The sequence below is a fragment of the Arvicanthis niloticus genome, chromosome 1 (genome assembly GCF_011762505.2).
Source record: "Arvicanthis niloticus isolate mArvNil1 chromosome 1, mArvNil1.pat.X, whole genome shotgun sequence".
NCBI classification, from domain to species: Eukaryota; Metazoa; Chordata; class Mammalia; order Rodentia; family Muridae; genus Arvicanthis; species Arvicanthis niloticus.
Window position 1 is genome coordinate 35322138 of NC_047658.1, and position 17278 is coordinate 35339415.

Genomic DNA, 17278 nt, shown 5'->3' on the forward strand with positions numbered 1-17278 from the left:
AAGGTTTCCAATAACATTGGCAATAACTTGTAATGTTTGGAAGTATCTATGGTGCCTCACTAGGTAACAAGTTCAAAAGAGGCAATTTTTGCTTGGAACTAGGCTCTTTATTTGTTATCTGTAATATTTTCAATGTAGCTCTGTCAATCCCTCTAAGCAGCTAGTTCTTTCCTGTCAGAAATTTGAATGTGTAACAAGTTCATTACTAATCAGGTCATATTTGTGATTTGTGATTTTTCTTATACCTGTAATTTCAAAGTAGAGATATTAATTTCTCATAAGTGATTTTTTTCAACATTTTTTAAAAAAATTTTTCTCCATCTCAATTTTAGGCTGGAGTAAAAATACATTGAGAATGATTTCAACACCTTTAAAATGAGACAGGTTTTGGCCCAATATGTCACAAATTTCCTCAAATGAAATCTCCAGTCTGGATTGACAGGAGCAGTGTTTTCATATGGTAATAATAATGAATCAGACTTTATTGAGGCTTTTCACTCCTTTGTGTATTCATCCATTACATGTGTGCCCTCTAGTGGTTACATGTATCAGTGCATGCCTTCTTGTTTCAGACCAGACAATGCAACTGAGTTTTATATTTTTGGTTGTGAGCCTAGCCTTTAATGGCTGAGCCATCTCCCTAGCACTTGTCTCTGATTCTTTATAGTAACTGCCTAAAATATTTTACATTAAGGAAGAAATGTGGCAATATATAATATCTTGTGCATTTAATGTGTAATGAGAATGTAGCAAATAATGTTCACGTATATATAATTAAAATAAAGTTCAGTAATATAACCCAATTGTTAAAGTATAATATATATGTTAAAATTTTATGATAAAATCCATCTAAAAATAGAATAACTATCATAATCACCAGGAAGAGGGAAGGAAACAGTAGAAAGAAGGCACTTGCACAGGATACATGCATGCTGTTTCCATATACACAAATCACACATGTTCAACTAGATTTAGTTAATAAAAGCACATATGTAGAAGATGAAATCTATATTATTGAGTAATATTCATATCAAATGAAAAGAACTTTGACTGAATTTGTGTTTTATAAAAGAGTTTATAGACACAAGTTTTTACAATGTACCAATTAACACTACCTCAAAAATCTTAATCAATATTGGAACTTAGAGTTATAGCAAGGGATCTCACTAAATTTAAACAGAGTTAGAGCTCAGTATGGTAGCTTACACCTATAATTCAATCATATAACAATCTGAGGCAGGAGGAGAATGAGTTCAAAGTCAATCTGGAATACAAAGCAATTCTCTGCCCTCAAAATAAATAGTGTTATTTTTGTAGAATTTTGGTCTCATATTGCATTGTTTGAGCATTTTTTATCTTACTGGATTTTTTTTGAAATGTTGTGAAGTATTCACTAGAAAAAAGACTTTATTAGCCTGCCAGTGACTATATACTGGGTGTTCTGGATCCAAAGGTAGTCTTGAACATACATGATGGTCTAGTTACGTAGAGGGAGCTACAAATCCTGAGATATACTATATGTACTTATAATACCTGGTGAATTGTGAATGGAAAAATTCTTAGAGTTTTAGATACAGGATCTCATTCTGTAACCTATGGTGTTCTGTTTAACTCAGACTCCAAACCATGATGATTCTCCTACCCTATCTTTTTATAATGCTAAAATAGGATTACAGCAATACATGCCTGACCTCTGGAATTTTTAGGGTCACTTATTGTATTAGTTTGGGTTTACTGCTGTGAACAGACACCACAACCAAAGCAACTCTTATGAAAACAACATTTAATTGTGGCTGGCTTACAGGTTCAGAGGTTCAGTCCATTATCATCAAGGCGGGAGCATGCTTGTATCCAGGCAGGCATGGTGCAGCAGGAGCTGAGAGTTCTACATCTTCCTCTGAAGACTGCTAGCAGAATACTGGTTCCCAGGCATCTAGGATGAGGGTCTTAAAGCCCACTCCCACAGTGACACACCTATTTCAACAAGGCCACACCCACTCCCACAAAGCCACACCTTCTAATAGTGCCACTCCCTGGGCCAAGCATATATAAATCATCACACTTATGTATACTATTATTTTATTTGCAAATAATAATACTTTGACTTATTACTTTCCAGTTTATATTTACTGCAGTCTTCTTATTGCTTCAAGTATTGTATATGAGATATGGAAAGAATGAGCTACCCTGTTTTGTTCCTGGTTTTAGTGGAGTTGCTTTCAGTTTCTAACTATTTAATTTAATAATGGCTATAAACTTGCCATAAATTGTCTTTATTATATATACTTTTGTCTCCTGTATTCTTAATCTTTCCCTAACTTTTATCATGGAGCAGTCTTGGCTTTTGTCAAGGGATTTTTCATTATCTGATGAGGTGAACCCGTGTTTTATTTTTATTCAGTTTATTTATATGGTGGATTTACTTATTTTCATATGTGGAATCATCTCTGCATCTCTGGAAAGATCATTATGAATGATGTTTTTGTTATGTTCTCAGATTCCATTTGCAGGTATTTTATTGAGAATTTTTGCATTCGTGTTCATAAGGGAAATTGGTCTGTAATTATATTTCTTCCTGAAGCTTTATGTGGTTTTGGTAATAGGACAACTGTAGCCTCATAAAAATAAATGAATTGGTCAATACTCCTTCTAATTCTATTTCTATTTTGTGGAATAGTTTGAGGCATATTCATGTTAACTATTTTTTGAACCAGGAATGTTAATCACTATGAGAACAAGGAATGTTAATCACGAAGGTTTTCACCTCAGTGGAGGAGATAAAATAAAATACCTGCATTCCATCCAGAAATTTGAGAATGAAGGTTGTTAATGACCTGGTGACCCTTTTCCTATCTTCAGGGACATACCTCACCCTCGTTTCCCAGAATGATTATTGTAGAATTTACCTTCCTTAAATTAATATCTATCCTTGGGGGAAATGTTTCATGTACTTTTTGGCCTGCTGATCTCTATGCTATTGGTGAAAGACCACATTACATTCTAGTCCATTTAGCTGTAGCCCCCACCTTCATGGTCACATGTGTTTTTAAAACAGTTTCTAGGTAGTCACACTTTAAGCTTTATTGTGCACCTTGAATTGGAACAATTTTGGGAACAGTTCCTCATCCCATTCCTCCTTCCCTGTGTCTCCAAGAGGATGTCACCACCTCCTCACCAGACCTCCTTCACTCCCTGGGGCCTCAAGTCTCAAGAGTTAGGTGCATCTTCTCTCGCTGAGGCCACACCAGGCAGTCCTCTGCTGTATGTGTGTCAGGGCCCTTGTATCAGCTAGTGTGGCTCAATGTCTGAGAGATCTTGGGGGTCCAGGTTAGTTGAGACTGCTGGTCTTCCTATGGGGTTGCCCTTCTCCTCTGTTTCTTCCAGCCTTTCCCTAATTCAACCACAGGGGGCCCCAGCTTCTGTCCATTGGTTGGGTGTAAGTATCTGCATCTGACTCTTTCAACTTCCTGTTGGGCCTCTCAGAGGGCAGCCATGCTCCTGTCTGTAAGCAGAATATAATAACATCAGTAATAGTGTCAGACCTTGGAGCCTTCCCTAGAGATGGATCCCAATTTTGGCCGGTCACTGGACCTCCTTTCCCTCACTCTCTTCTCCATTTTTGTCCCTGCAGTTCTTTGAGACAGGGACAATTCTTTTATAAGGCTGTATCCATTTTCACTGAAAATACAAAACCTTTGATTTTAAGTATCAGCCACTAGATGGCCACATGCTTAGTATATATTCTGGAAGCCTAAGATATTCATAGTATCAGAAAATATTAAGAGCTGTTGTTTCACCCAGTGAATACCATAGGATGGAATAGGCTTTGTTTAGAGAGGGAGGGAGGGAGGGAAGGAGGGAGGGAGGGAGGGAGGGAGGGAGGGAAGGAGAGAGAGAGAGAGAGAGAGAGAGAGAGAGAGAGAGAGAGAGAGAGAGGAGAGAGAGGAGAGAGAGGAGAGAGAGGAGAGAGAGGAGAGAGAGAGAGGCGAGAGAGAGAGAGAGAGAGAGAGAGAGAGAGAGAGAGAGAGAGAGATCTTTTAGATGGAGTGAAGTGATTGTGGCTCTAGGGTGAGGAATATCTTGTGCCGTGTACACAGACTCCAGCAGTCACCACCCAGAAAGGGGAGTTTGTTTTGTGTGTGTTTCATCTCTTTATTGTGAACTTTACACAAAATACCCTGTGTTTTAATAAAGTCCAATTCTTCATTTTTCTAATCATCATTTTATAACCATGAATTATAGATTTGTTTTGATGTTAAGACTTCATCAAAAACCCAAATACACTGCATGCACATGCGTGGACGCACACACACACACACACACACACACACACACAGCTTTTCTGCTTCTATATAAATGTCTTAATGCATAGATGAAAGTCATCCATCCACATGTAAGACAAAGGAAAACTTGGACAAATCAGTCTGACATTTCACCATGTGGCTCCCAGGGACAGAACTCAAGTCATTGGGCTTGTAAAGTATGTATCCTCACCACTGAGCCACCTGGCCAGCTCTTGCAATTCATTTTAAATTGTGTTTCATGTAAGGAAGAATGTTTACTATCTCAATTGCATTAGTACCTCCACAACTTAAACCGTGTAAAATGAGTGTTTAGTTTCTGTGGGATTGCCTTTGCCCATTTTCCAGAACAGAGGTGATGGTATCCCCAGGTTTTTCACTTTACAACACAGATCAGTATGTGCACTTTTTACTTGAATAATTTTGTTGGATAATTCAGGAAACCTGCTCTGGTCTTACTTGTCCATGTGTGCATGTGTGGGATGTTTAAATAGTACTGACCCCGGACTTAGTCTGTATAACAAAGATTTACAATTTCACTCGCTGATCCTTCGTACCTTGCACAGATGATATATGTATCCTAATGCATACTATAAATAGATGGTATAATAGAACTCAGGCTTGTTCACAAGTTAGGCAAATGTTGTACCACTGAGCTATCCCACCAGCTGTACTATTCTTTTTTTATCAATTGTTTTCTTTATTTACATTTCAAGTGTTGTCCCCCTTCCTAGTCTCCCCTTCACAACCTCCATGCCATTCTTCCTCTCCTTTGCCTCTAAGGGTGTCCTCCACAACCTACCCACCCACAGCTCCCTCACCACCCTAGCATCCCCCTTTGATGGGACAACAAGACTCCACAAGACCAAGAGCCTCCCCTCCCAATGATGCCAGAGGCCCTGCTACATATGTAACCAAAGCCATGGACCTACTACTATAAACTCTGGTTGGTGGTTTAGTCTGCTTAGTTGATATTGTTGTTCTTTCTATGGGGTTGCAATCCCCTTCAGTTTCTTTAGTCCTTCCCCTAACTCTTCCATTGGGGTCCCTGGGCTCAGTCCAATGTTTGGTTGTGAATACCTGCATCTCTATTGGTCAGGTGCTGGCAGAGCCTCTCAGAAGGCAGCCATACCAGGCTCCTGTCTGCAAGCACTTCTTGGCGTCAGCAATAGTGTAGATATCTATTTTGAGATGGGTGGATGGTTCTATCCCTCAGCTGGGGGCCATGTCTATCTACTGCAGGTGATCTATTCAGGTTCTATCTTCCTGCTGTTGTCATTGGGTCCTAGGCCTTTCTAGTGGTTCTCTCCATTCTCCACCCCCATTACTGGCCCTCTGGACTTTTCTCTTGTCTCTTCCTATACCTAATCCTGCTCTCCCTTTCCCTCCCTCTCCCCTCTACAATCCAGGACTTTTCTTCCCTCTGCCTCTCAGGATTATTTTGTTCCCCACTTTAAGAAGGACTGAAGCATCCACACTCTCTCTGGCCTTCCTTCTTGTTAGGCTTCATATGGTCTGTGAGTTGTAGTCTGAGCTTTGGGGCTAATATTCACTTATCAGTGAATACATACCATGCATGTCCTTTGGGGTCTGGGTTACATCAGTCCGAATGATATTTTCTAGTTCCATCCATTTGCCTGAAAAATTTGTGAAGTCATCATTTTTAATAGTTGAGTAATATTCCATTGTGCAAATAAACCACATTTTTTCATATCCATTCTTTGGATATATCTGTATCCATCCTTAAGAAAGGTCTGCATCCCTGAATAGGTAGATAGAGCACAGACTCTAAATCTTTATACTTGTTCCCCAACCTGAGCTGAACAGTCTGTAATAATTTCCAGAATAAGCATTTCTAACCTGATAATCCAAAATCTGATATTTCAAAACCCAAACATACATTATTTTTTATTTTAATTGAAAAGATTGTATACAGTGCATTTTGGCAGGCTTTTCCCCCTCTGCCAAATTCTATCAGATTCCCACTCACTGGATTACATGCTTTTTGTCTTCTAAATAAAAAAACAAACAAACAAAAAATGACCAATTAGACAAAAATGTCCAAACAAAGCAAAAATGAGACAAAAAGGTCTACAAACATACAATTTGAGTTCTCTTTGTTTAAGGCAGCTACTTCTGGGCATAGTGCATTTCCTTAAGTGTGGTTTGTATGCCCAGTTAGACTCCATTGGAGAAAACTATGTTTTACTTTGCTAATAGATATTGATTGCAGATAGCTACTGTCACAATACTTTAATTTCATGTGTGAGTTTAAAAGACATCCTCAGTGTTACAACATTACTGATGAATTTAAGAGCAAGTACAGCTCAAATGTGTGTAGCCTTTATGTTTCTAAAGGTGACCATTGGATTCCCTGTAAGACGCCAAAATGATACCAAGATACCATAACCTATCCTGGCAAGTGCATTAATCTTACAATAACACTGGTATACACAGGCCTTCTGTGCTTTGGCTATTTTGCTTCTCTTACTCACTCCCAGTAGTTGGTGACTTTCTCTTGTCAGTAATGTTTATGTTAAGGGTTAATAGCAAAAAGTAATAATAGAATTGAGAGGTTGGGAAGATGGGTGGAGTTTCAACTTTCCCTGTAAAATAAATCTGATTATAGGATTTCCTTGGTAAAGAGTCTGTTGCTATGAGAGTAAATTAATCCTAGCCTATTATGCAGTGCTCAAGATCTTTCATGGCATTTCATGACAAGTTCTGCCAATTTCTTCCATTTTACAGATTCTCCCACTTCTTCCATGCATGTGTACATATACATGTACACAAGCAAATATACAAACATAGGTACATATACAGAGGCCTATGCACAGTTATATTTCTAGACACATACACATAAACAGGCATACACACAGAGACACAAATAAATGTACACATGCATGATACACATATGCACAAATGCATTCACAAATTTGCAGACATATATAGACATACATGCACAACCACAGACATACATGCAAACACACACATGTAATGTAGGTACAAAAAGATAAAACATACATATCCATATACATTCATACATGCATTAGCAGGCCCATACAGTTACGTAAACACAGAGGCATGCACATTCGTAGGTAAGTATGTACTCAGGCATGCATATATACACTCAAGAATATGCATGCACACATGCATACTACCACACACAAACATAGAAATCCATACACATATGAACAAACTTCTACCCACAATGATACATGCACATGCACGAATACATAAATATCTATAGACACACACAAACGCATTGAAGCATATTGAGTGACAACATATACAAACACCAAACACATAAATCCAGAGACAAATACATGCCAACAGGTATCTACTTATACATACATACATACAGGTGGACATTCCTACACACAGAGACAGATGCACATACACACAGGCACGTAGAGACTTCAAGCAGACTCTATGTACACACATACACAGACACAGTCAGATACATAAACACACAGAGTCATACACATGGGCACACTCATACAGACACATGCACACAAAGATACAAATAGAGACACAAACACACATGACATTTTAGGAACAAATGTATCACAGTTTCCTTGAAATGAACCAATACTTCCTATCTAATATATCATTGTGCCTCATACTCACCCCCTTCTCCTCCCCACAGTGGGGCTTAATTCATGGTTTCTTTTTGTTTGAAATAATCCCTTGATAGTTTAATATTTGCCTGGTTACAATCTCTAGTTCTCGTGGTTCTTCTGATGGAAAGCCTTTTAAAGAAAAAAACCACCAAGTGTGACTAAATATTCCCGATTAGAACTTTCCAATAAATTTATATTCACTCTGTACCAGCCTACTTCACAATAATACGGCTTTTCTAGTGTCTACTCACACAGCATTCAGTCACATCCTCAGCATCCTACTTTGCTTTCTCATGCTGCTGTAAAACACCATGCAATGACTCACGGAGAAAGGATTGATTTGGCTTGCATGTCCTGATAATGCTTGATCACTGAGGATAAGGAGGGCAGGAACCTGGAGGCAGAAACAGAAGTAGATACCATGGGAAAACATTGGCTTGCTCTCCAAGACTTGTTCAGATAAGTGTTCAGAGAGTGTCCACAGTGGGTCAAACTCTTTCATATCAATTTATAATCCAGAAAATATTTAAGAAATATTTCAAAATGCTAATTTCCATATGTAATTAGGGAAATTCAAATCAAAACAACGTCTAGGTTTGACCTTATCTCATTCATGATAGCAAGGGTCAATAAAACAACTGACAAAACCCAGATCAAGGAAAAAAATCTCACATATTGTCTCTCATTAGACACTCATAGCTCCTACCTTTCAGATGTGAAGATTATTGATAGCTTATAATAACTATAGAAAACAGAAAATAAATAGGAATAAAAAGGAATCTTTGCCAGGATGGAAAGGTGTTAGAGAGCAATAGATAAGGTAGTTTCTAGGTACAAGTGAATTGAGAGGGGAAGTGGAAACAGTCTGTCCTTAGGGAGGGAGAAGGAGGCACATACAGGAGGGAGGAGGGTAAAAAAAAAAAAACCACTAAGAATGTCTGAAATGCCATATATAATTGTACTATACTACATATGAATGGGAAAGTGTCTGGTCAGGACCCCCAAGACGAAGTTCTCAGCACAAAGGAGATTTATTTGTCCCAGAAGGACAGAGGGCCCCAGAAGGACAGAGGGCTGGGACTAATAGGCAAAGGCAGGAAAGAGAGGATGTTGAAGAAAGGGAAAGGAACAAAGGAGAGGGGGGAGGGGTATTTTTCCTATAGCGACAAAGGCCTGCCTCTGAATAGAGAGGATCTGAATAGAGAGGAGACAGATGTGGCACATAGAAAAATGGCAGTTTATAAAGGCACAAGGGGAAACGCTGTGTTAGACGGCAGTGTTTGATTTAAATTGGGCATGCTAATTAGGTGAGTCGAAGGGGGATTTTGCTTGCTGGACTTAGTACTTTGGTAGCTGGACCTTGGTAGTCTTCAGCAGGAGGAAGTGGCCAACGAAATAAGGGAATGAATCCTGGTGGCTAGCTTTAAGAATGTAATCTAATGGTTTTCAGCAAGGCAGAGAGTAGGACAGAAGGGCAAGGCTTTCTAGAGTCAAGGCCCTTACACTGAAGCTGGTCAGGATCCCTTCAATATGAAGCCCCCTCCAAAACTATAACACACATAGTTCTGTATATAATTATGCATAAGCAGTTTTAAGCAAGATTTCTCATCAGGACTGACAATACTCCCTCCAAGAGCCAGAGATAACCTAACAAATCCAAATACCAAATACCAGGTATGAGAAGCCTTCATCTGAGTTGTTGGACAGTGCTAACAAACAGATTTCCAACATATACAGCTATTGTACTTGTTGCATCCTAGGGATAGAAGGTAAGTCCTAGTTTCTGAAAAGATGATACTCTTCAGAAAACGGACCCAGAGTCCAGTCTACTGGAACTGACCTGACTGCCTCCTTCCTGAATATTAGCTTTCATAGTACCAGAAGATGTCATGCAAGCTTCCAAATGGACAGTCTTACCCAGCCACAACACCAATAAACACATCAGCCTGCCAAAATGATCCTAATCATACAGTAGTGGCAAACACACCTTGATGGTAAACCACAACTCTGTAATTGGGCTTTGATATTTTCAACAAGTGAGAAAACATGCCTAGACCCAGAAACCTAGCTACTGAAATCATAGATATTGTCAAAGAACCTAAAACCAGTTCTTAACAGGAATAAATGCCACCAACATTCATTTGTCCCTGGCCCAGCGAGAAGAATAATTTTCACTTGTCCGAAAAGAAAAGAGTCTTTCCTTTTCAACAGATGGAAACCACTATAGAAAACAACAACCAATCAAAATGCAGAGTTGTAAATCCCTGTCACAAAGGATCCTTTTACCAAATGACCTTGCTAGGGGGCACATTGCAAAAAGAGGGGCCAGAGTGATGGCAAGAGCCAGATGATTGAGCACTTTCCTGTGAAATTGTATTTCCTAGTAAGATCAGCAGCTACGCACATAAAGTCTTACCTACATGGGTGTTCAAGCTGAACAAAGACAATACTAATTGATAGGCCAAAGTAGACAGGGAAAAGTCCATGAAGCCTCAACCTATATAACGTACTACAGGTAACTAACCTATGCTTCCTTCCTGAGGAACAACACACTAATTGGCTGTCCATTTTGAGAGAGTCGGGCATGAAAATATGCATTCAATAATATTTTGCAGATCAAGCAGATTTTACATATATATATATATATATATATATATATATATATATATATACACATGAAATAAGAGTTAATGGAAAAGAGAGGCCATGAATTTGTAAGAGAGCAAAATAGTGTGTTTGAGAGGATAGGATTTGGAGGAAAGAGAAGGGATACATGTAATAATTATGTCATTAGTTCAAAAATAATTTTAAAATGTCTTGATTATATAAACCAAAGAAGAAAGAAAGGAAGGAAGGAAAAAGGTTCCCTCTACCCAAAAGTCTATGTGTTAAGTAGACAAAAGTTAAGAAGAATACCTTTTAATCACTTGAGAAAATAAAAACACAAGGACTATGTCTCATTTGTTCTCTATGTACTGTGATAGTGAATAACATGTTAAAATTTTGAATATCCATGAGAATATTATTTCCATTTGTAAGCCACAAGTTTCTGAAATGTACTCTTTGTTGGTGAAGTTGCCCAAGACAGATGACTTCCCCAGAAGAGATAAGATTATTTTAAGCAGTCGTCTATCATTGTAAATTTTACTACCTGTACTATTCTTGTAAGACAATGGGTCCAGGAAAATAGCGTAATCTTGCTTTTGTTTAAAAAAATGCTTGTTTGCTGGAGATAACTGAGGCATCTGCAAGATGTCTGGTATGAAAACAAGGAACACATCACACAAAAGACAGGATGTGATCTAACCCAGCCATCAAAATTTGTATCTGAAACTTTGTGGGTTCCTCATTAAAAGCCCTGAACTAGGTGCTGTGTCTTTGTTGTCCTGGTGTCAGGTGCCAATCATTCGTTTTGCCAGAATTAGAATAAAATTCTCTTATTTGTTAAAATTTACTCATTGCTCTATTGGTGAATTGTTGAATAACCCCAGACCCATAAGAGTGTACCAAACTGTTCCTGTTAAGTGATTTCTTCAAATATAAACCATTTCCCTCATTAAGTATTACCATTAGTACAGTATATGGGGCCTAGGATCATACACCTATCCTGTGGAATTCTTCTATTTTTTTCTCAATTCTGAGACATGTCTCATAGAACTGATAAACATCATTTAACACAATAATTTAATTAATATTACAGTTTTGGATGTGGTATCATGCATGCCTACCACTGTATGGTCTAACTGAAAAAGTTATGGCATATAGCATTAAATAGCCCTTTTATGAACAATGTTCTACAGAGCAAAAGAAGTATTTGTGCTGCAGATATTACTTTCTGAACTGGGATGTGCACAGCATTTATTGTGCCTTTCTGCATAAGTATCCTTTATCTGTGTAAGGACAATATAAACCCCATTTGTCCCCATTTAAGGACTGCATTTTCTCCATTTTGAGGACCAGGCTTGATTTTTAAAAAAGCCTTAGAACTAGTGCTTCAGAAATAGACTATAAGTTCTAGAAATTAGGTCATAAGACACGAGCTCTAGGAACAGACCATAAAATCCTCAAGAAGATCATAAAACACTCTCTCAAAGAACAGCCTGGGTATAACTACAAAAAATGGGATAATATCTTATCTCAGAATAGGACATCTTAGCCGGGCAGCCCTATTTCATTACATGAATGAAGGTTCATGGCATAGGAATGTAGATCATTTGTGACCCCCTAGCACCCACCAATGAAATTTTAGATTGCCCAATCCTTCTAGAGAGTATCCTGGTTCCCTATAAGAAGGCCTGCTTACCTTTTTCTGTTGTTGATATTTCAAGGAATGGTTGACCCCTGCATGCTGGTTGTTTCTACAGAATAAATGCTCTTTGTTTTTGCACACTATCTGAGTCTGGGTCTTCCTTCAGCGATTTTCCAACCCTTACATATGGACAATAATCATTAGTAGAAAAAAAAAAGCAGAGTAAACATTTCTGACTAAGTTGGTCAATGATTTTCTACACAAATCTCCAAGTCACAAGTTATGGAAACAACAGAAAGCCATTGTGAATCACATCAAATTACAAAGATTTTTACCCACAGTAAAAACAACCAATAGCTCCTTAAATTTATCAACAGTTACACAGAGAGTGTTAGAAATATATTTGTCCTTTTCTTATATGTATGAATATGCATTTTTTTTTCAGTTAAGGTTCTGGTCCACGTTCAATATAGATCACTCAATTTCGGTTTTGTTCTGACCCTGACAATAAAAAGAAGTGATTGAAAGATCCAGATAATTATAGATAAAGTAATTAAAGACAATTACTTTAGTTTAGAATCAGGCCACAGATCCAGTCTCTGTTCAATGCGAAAGAAACACCTTCTTATTCCAGTTTCTCATCTATCTTTATTAATCAAAAAGAGTAAAGCCAAAAATTTATCACACATTTAGATCCTAGAGAAATTCCTGCTAGCAACAAACACTGCTAGCTTTCCTGTTTCCCGGTCAACAGTGGCTCCTAGGTACCATTGTCCTCTTTCTAAATGAGGGTTCTCGTTATGTAGACAAAAATCACATTTCTGGTTATTTCTCAGCTATTTAAACTTGAAAAAGAATTATAATCACGATAAAGGCAGTATCATTCAGAAATCCAGAATTGTGAACCTCATCTCATGCCTGGGCAAACACTGGATAACTCTGTTTATGAAAGAATTTTGTTCTTGTGTGAAAGGTAGAAATTCCTGCTAGCAAATAAACACTATCTAGGGATGATATCTAGGGATAACATAAAAGATAATTCTATGATTTGTTGAATCTTAATTCTAGTTGCATGCCAAGCTGCCATATATTTTCTAACCAGTGTTCTGTGGTGAGTTAACAACATGTAACAGAAATCCTCTAAGGTAGGGGGAAAGGAAACACCCCACTAAAATATCTGAATCCTGATGGTACTGATATAATCTCTCTTACTCTTTAATTTTTCAGGGACTGGAGAAAAATGGATGTTAAGATCCAAGGGAAAATGTTGCAGAGCTGAAAGTCTGACCCCTAGAGAGAAACATAAGGCAGAGACTCTGAATTTCTACCAAATATCTACTACTCTTTCCTCATATTTGAAGCTTGCTGAAGTAGTACTATTTATAATCTTAAAATCCGAGCTGAAAAATGTAACTTTTAGAGTACTGATACGTTCTGAAAATGTAAAATTCCACATCCCATCAGATGGGTTGTTAGTGAAAATGCTGTAGAAATCACTGTGTATGTGTATGGTGTGTAAGAAAAACGGTAATGAACTCCCTGTTAAAACTTTCAATCAATTCCCTTTTGTATCTAAATATGATGGGCTGTGAAATTATTCACAAATCCAAACTGACTGTAATAGAAAACCTGGGTACTAAGTATTCCAGACATTCTACACACATCATTAATATGAGACCATTTTAGTTAGAACTCTGTAGTGAAACAGAAACAATAGAACATAGGGGATTTATTAGATTGCCTGATATTATATACACTAGGTAGTCCGACAATGGCCTCCTGCCTGCTGGAAAAGCTTGCAACCCAGATTCTACTTAGTCTATGAGATTGGATGCCTCAGTAATTCCAAAGTAATCCAGAGAGACTAGAGGATCCCTTGAAAGTGACTGGTCATCGATTCACACTTGAAAGCCATAAAACTAAAATATGATGTCACAGATGGATGGCAGCAGCAGAAGTAGTAACTGTCAAAGCATACTACCAGCACAGAGTGAATGAGGGTATCTTAATTATGCTGACTATTGTGATGAAACATTGTGAGCAAAAGCAACCAGAAGAGAAACAAGTTTATTTTGCTTACATTTGCACATCCCCAAAGGAATTCAGGGCAGGATCTCAAGCAGGAAAGTGGAGATGGAGGCTGATCCATGGAGGATTGCTTCTCACTAACCTGTCCACGACTTGCTCAGCATGCATTCTTTTAACAGGCAGGACCAATATCCCAAGTTGTTCCCACCCATAATGGCTTGAGCTTCCCACATCAAGCACTAAATTTAAAAAAAAATGCCCTACAGGCTTCCTAGAGCCAGGTCTTTCAGAGGCATTTTCCCAAATGTGACTTCCTTCTCTCTGATGGTTCTGGCTTGTGTCAAGTTAAGACTTGCCAGCACAACTGATACTTTATCAACTATACAACCAAACACATCATTGTTTACTCACAACCTTTCCTTTCTTGTTCATTTCCAAGATTACACAATAATGTTGGCATTGCAATTTAAAAGATATTACAAACGTAAACAATCTCAGTCTTAAAAATTCAAATACTCTGAGTTGATTCAGTCTTTTTTTAAAAAAAAAAAAATCAGTCCCCTTTAAAACCCAATCTCTTTCGTTGACTCCTATAAAATCAAAAATAAATTACTTTCTTACTTTAGGAGGAAAGAACTAGGACGTAATCACAATAAAATAAAAAGCAAAATAAACTCCAACTATGTAAATAACTCCAGTGCCCAATGAGTGGGATACACTCATGATCTAGCCTCCTTACAGGCCAGATCTCCTCTGGCCTGTGTCATTTCTCTGGTTCCATCCACTGATGTCAGACCACCCTAAGCTCAGGATGACTCCCCTCCATGGCTGCCGCGCTCTTGCTGGTCATCCCATGGTAGTGGTATCTACAAAACGCTGGTGTCTCTCACTGCAGCTGGGTTGGACATTCACCAGTAGCCTTTTCTAGTCTCTTTTCAGGGACTCCAGGCCCTACTAACATACAGCGCCAAGTCTCATCTACTGTGCAAGACACTTTCATGCCTTCAAAACCAGTACTTCCCAGACACTACCGTTTTCAGCTACCAGGAAAAGGTACAACTTTGGCTGTTGCCTCTGGAACAAAGCTTCTGTCTGCTGTCATGAAACACATTCCAGAAGATTTCATCGTAGTGATTCTGATCTCCTCTTAATCACCACTAGTTTCTTGGCTCAAGCTGAAGAGCATTGATTGCCAAACTGTCCCATTAAATAAATAAACAGCTCAGGTGACAGCTATGTGGAAGTATCTGAGAGACTAGGGGCCAGTTCTCCAGAAATCTGTTTATGCTCATAGACATCAAATTTGTATTGCTATTGTTCATCTCTATAATTTAATATTCTAGGAAATATGGTGTGAAAATGGGAATCATCTGTATAAAAATATTTTTATTTCTACTATAATTATCTTTCCTAACCTCTCCCATAACAAAACTTCATTAATTAACACGCTAAAACTCTGAACTTTGAAATCACAATATCATGTGTCATCCTTAATCTCATTTTTCACCTATTTTCACATACCTTAAATAGCTTCTTCAGATGTCCGCAACATAAACTTCAAACGTTCCCCACCCCCCCCACCCCCATCAGCAAACATCCAACCTTTACCATGAGACGTACGTACATTACTGATCAGTGAGGTCATTGAGAAGCAATTTGTTCGCATAAAGGAAGAGTAAAAAAAACATTTCTTTTTTTAAAGATCGGAACCTGTTATTTGTGAGTTTACCTTTGTCAGCATGCAGCCTGTCAGCAAGGTGAACAAATCTGTCTGTGTGTTTGCCTTTCTCAGCATGAAGCTTACCCGAAAGAAAAACTTGCCTGTCAGTTTTCATTTCTCAGCAGGAGTCCTAGCAGCTCTAAGAAAAAGCCGGATTTTTACATATGAAATGGCTTACTCAGGAGCCTTGGGGGTTGGGAGAGGGGCTGGCTGAGCTTGGTTTGCTGCTGGTAAACTGTCTACCGGCAACTGTAGCACAAGGACAGTAGAAGAGTAAATTTAAGATGGAAGTATAAGACTAATGGCCTCCATTACTAAGAAAAACAACAGAGATTTACCTCCTACCTGGACAGCCAGCCCTAGTCCCTTCATGGTGTTCTCTATGGCTTTGTTGGAGACAGTCTAACTCTCTATTAAAAGTCAGCCGTACTAGGACAAAGGGAAACACCACAATTCATGTGAATTCCTTGAGCAAGAAAGAGAGCAACCGATACATTTCTTTGGCTCTGAATTTCTAGATTAGGAATAATGTTGTCATTCTGAAAGCCCACGTGTGTTAGTTTTTATTAGACATATTATTCATAGAAAATCTAAATCAATACCCACAGTAAATATCCATACCGCAGTAAATAATTCGCAATGTTGACTCTCCAAGATATAAGTCATCTGGGGTATTTGTATTGAGTCCTCATCACCCAAGGAATGGTGACGTACTTTGGGTTTAGCTGTGGTCTCTGTTGTTGGAGGATTTGGCATTTAAGAAATAGCCAGAAAGTTCAGATAATCTTGGCGGAATCAAAGGCCATGTTTTTTTAACCGAATGTATAAATCCCATCCCTAATACCATGACCATTTTGTTCATGGGAGCTTGGCCCGTATGATGTCAATCATAAAGATGGGAAGCGGAAGACCACTGACCCAAATAATCATATGCCAAATTAATTAAAGCAAGCCTTTTTAAATTTGTGTACATGAGATGCCGCCTCCTCCAGGCAGGGTTTGAGAGGTCAGCATTGAGGGTGAGAAAAATAAGTTTGCTTGTTTGTTTTTTAATAAAAATAAAATGAGCCAATAAAAGCTAAAATTATATTATCGTAAATGCAGATTTATTGCGAAGTTGCTTTTGGACAAGTTCACTGGCTCCAAGTGATTGATGTGTTTATAAAAAGATAAAGAGAGGGGGGATATGTTTGGTGGATGTGTAGTCAGGTATGGGGGAAGGGGTGCTTCTGGGTGTCCATGCTGAGGCATCCCTTCCCCCCTGAGTATAGAAAAGAGTTTATTCAGAGAATGGCGAGGGGAGTTAAGAGGATAGAGACAGAGAAGGGCAGAGAAAGAGAGAGGAGGGGGAGAGGAG

The 17278-nt window shown here is 38.4% G+C and overlaps 1 protein-coding gene across 2 annotated transcripts in view; it reads right to left on the minus strand.

Annotated features, from left to right (window-relative positions):
- Window positions 1–17278, minus strand: part of LOC117696584 (proto-oncogene FRAT1-like) — a 41746-nt gene that overhangs the window by 13881 nt on the left and 10587 nt on the right. Inside the window, exons 2-5 of one of the 2 annotated variants that reach the window (XM_076935252.1) lie at window positions 8176–8318; window positions 7932–8053; window positions 5873–5938; window positions 1767–3502 (exon numbers count right to left, since the gene is read on the minus strand). The gene's annotated coding sequence lies outside the window, so the exon portion shown is untranslated. Of the gene's footprint in view, window positions 1–1766; window positions 3503–5872; window positions 5939–7931; window positions 8054–8175; window positions 8319–17278 lie in introns of those variants that run through there. The other variant, XM_034487548.2, reaches the window with a different exon arrangement.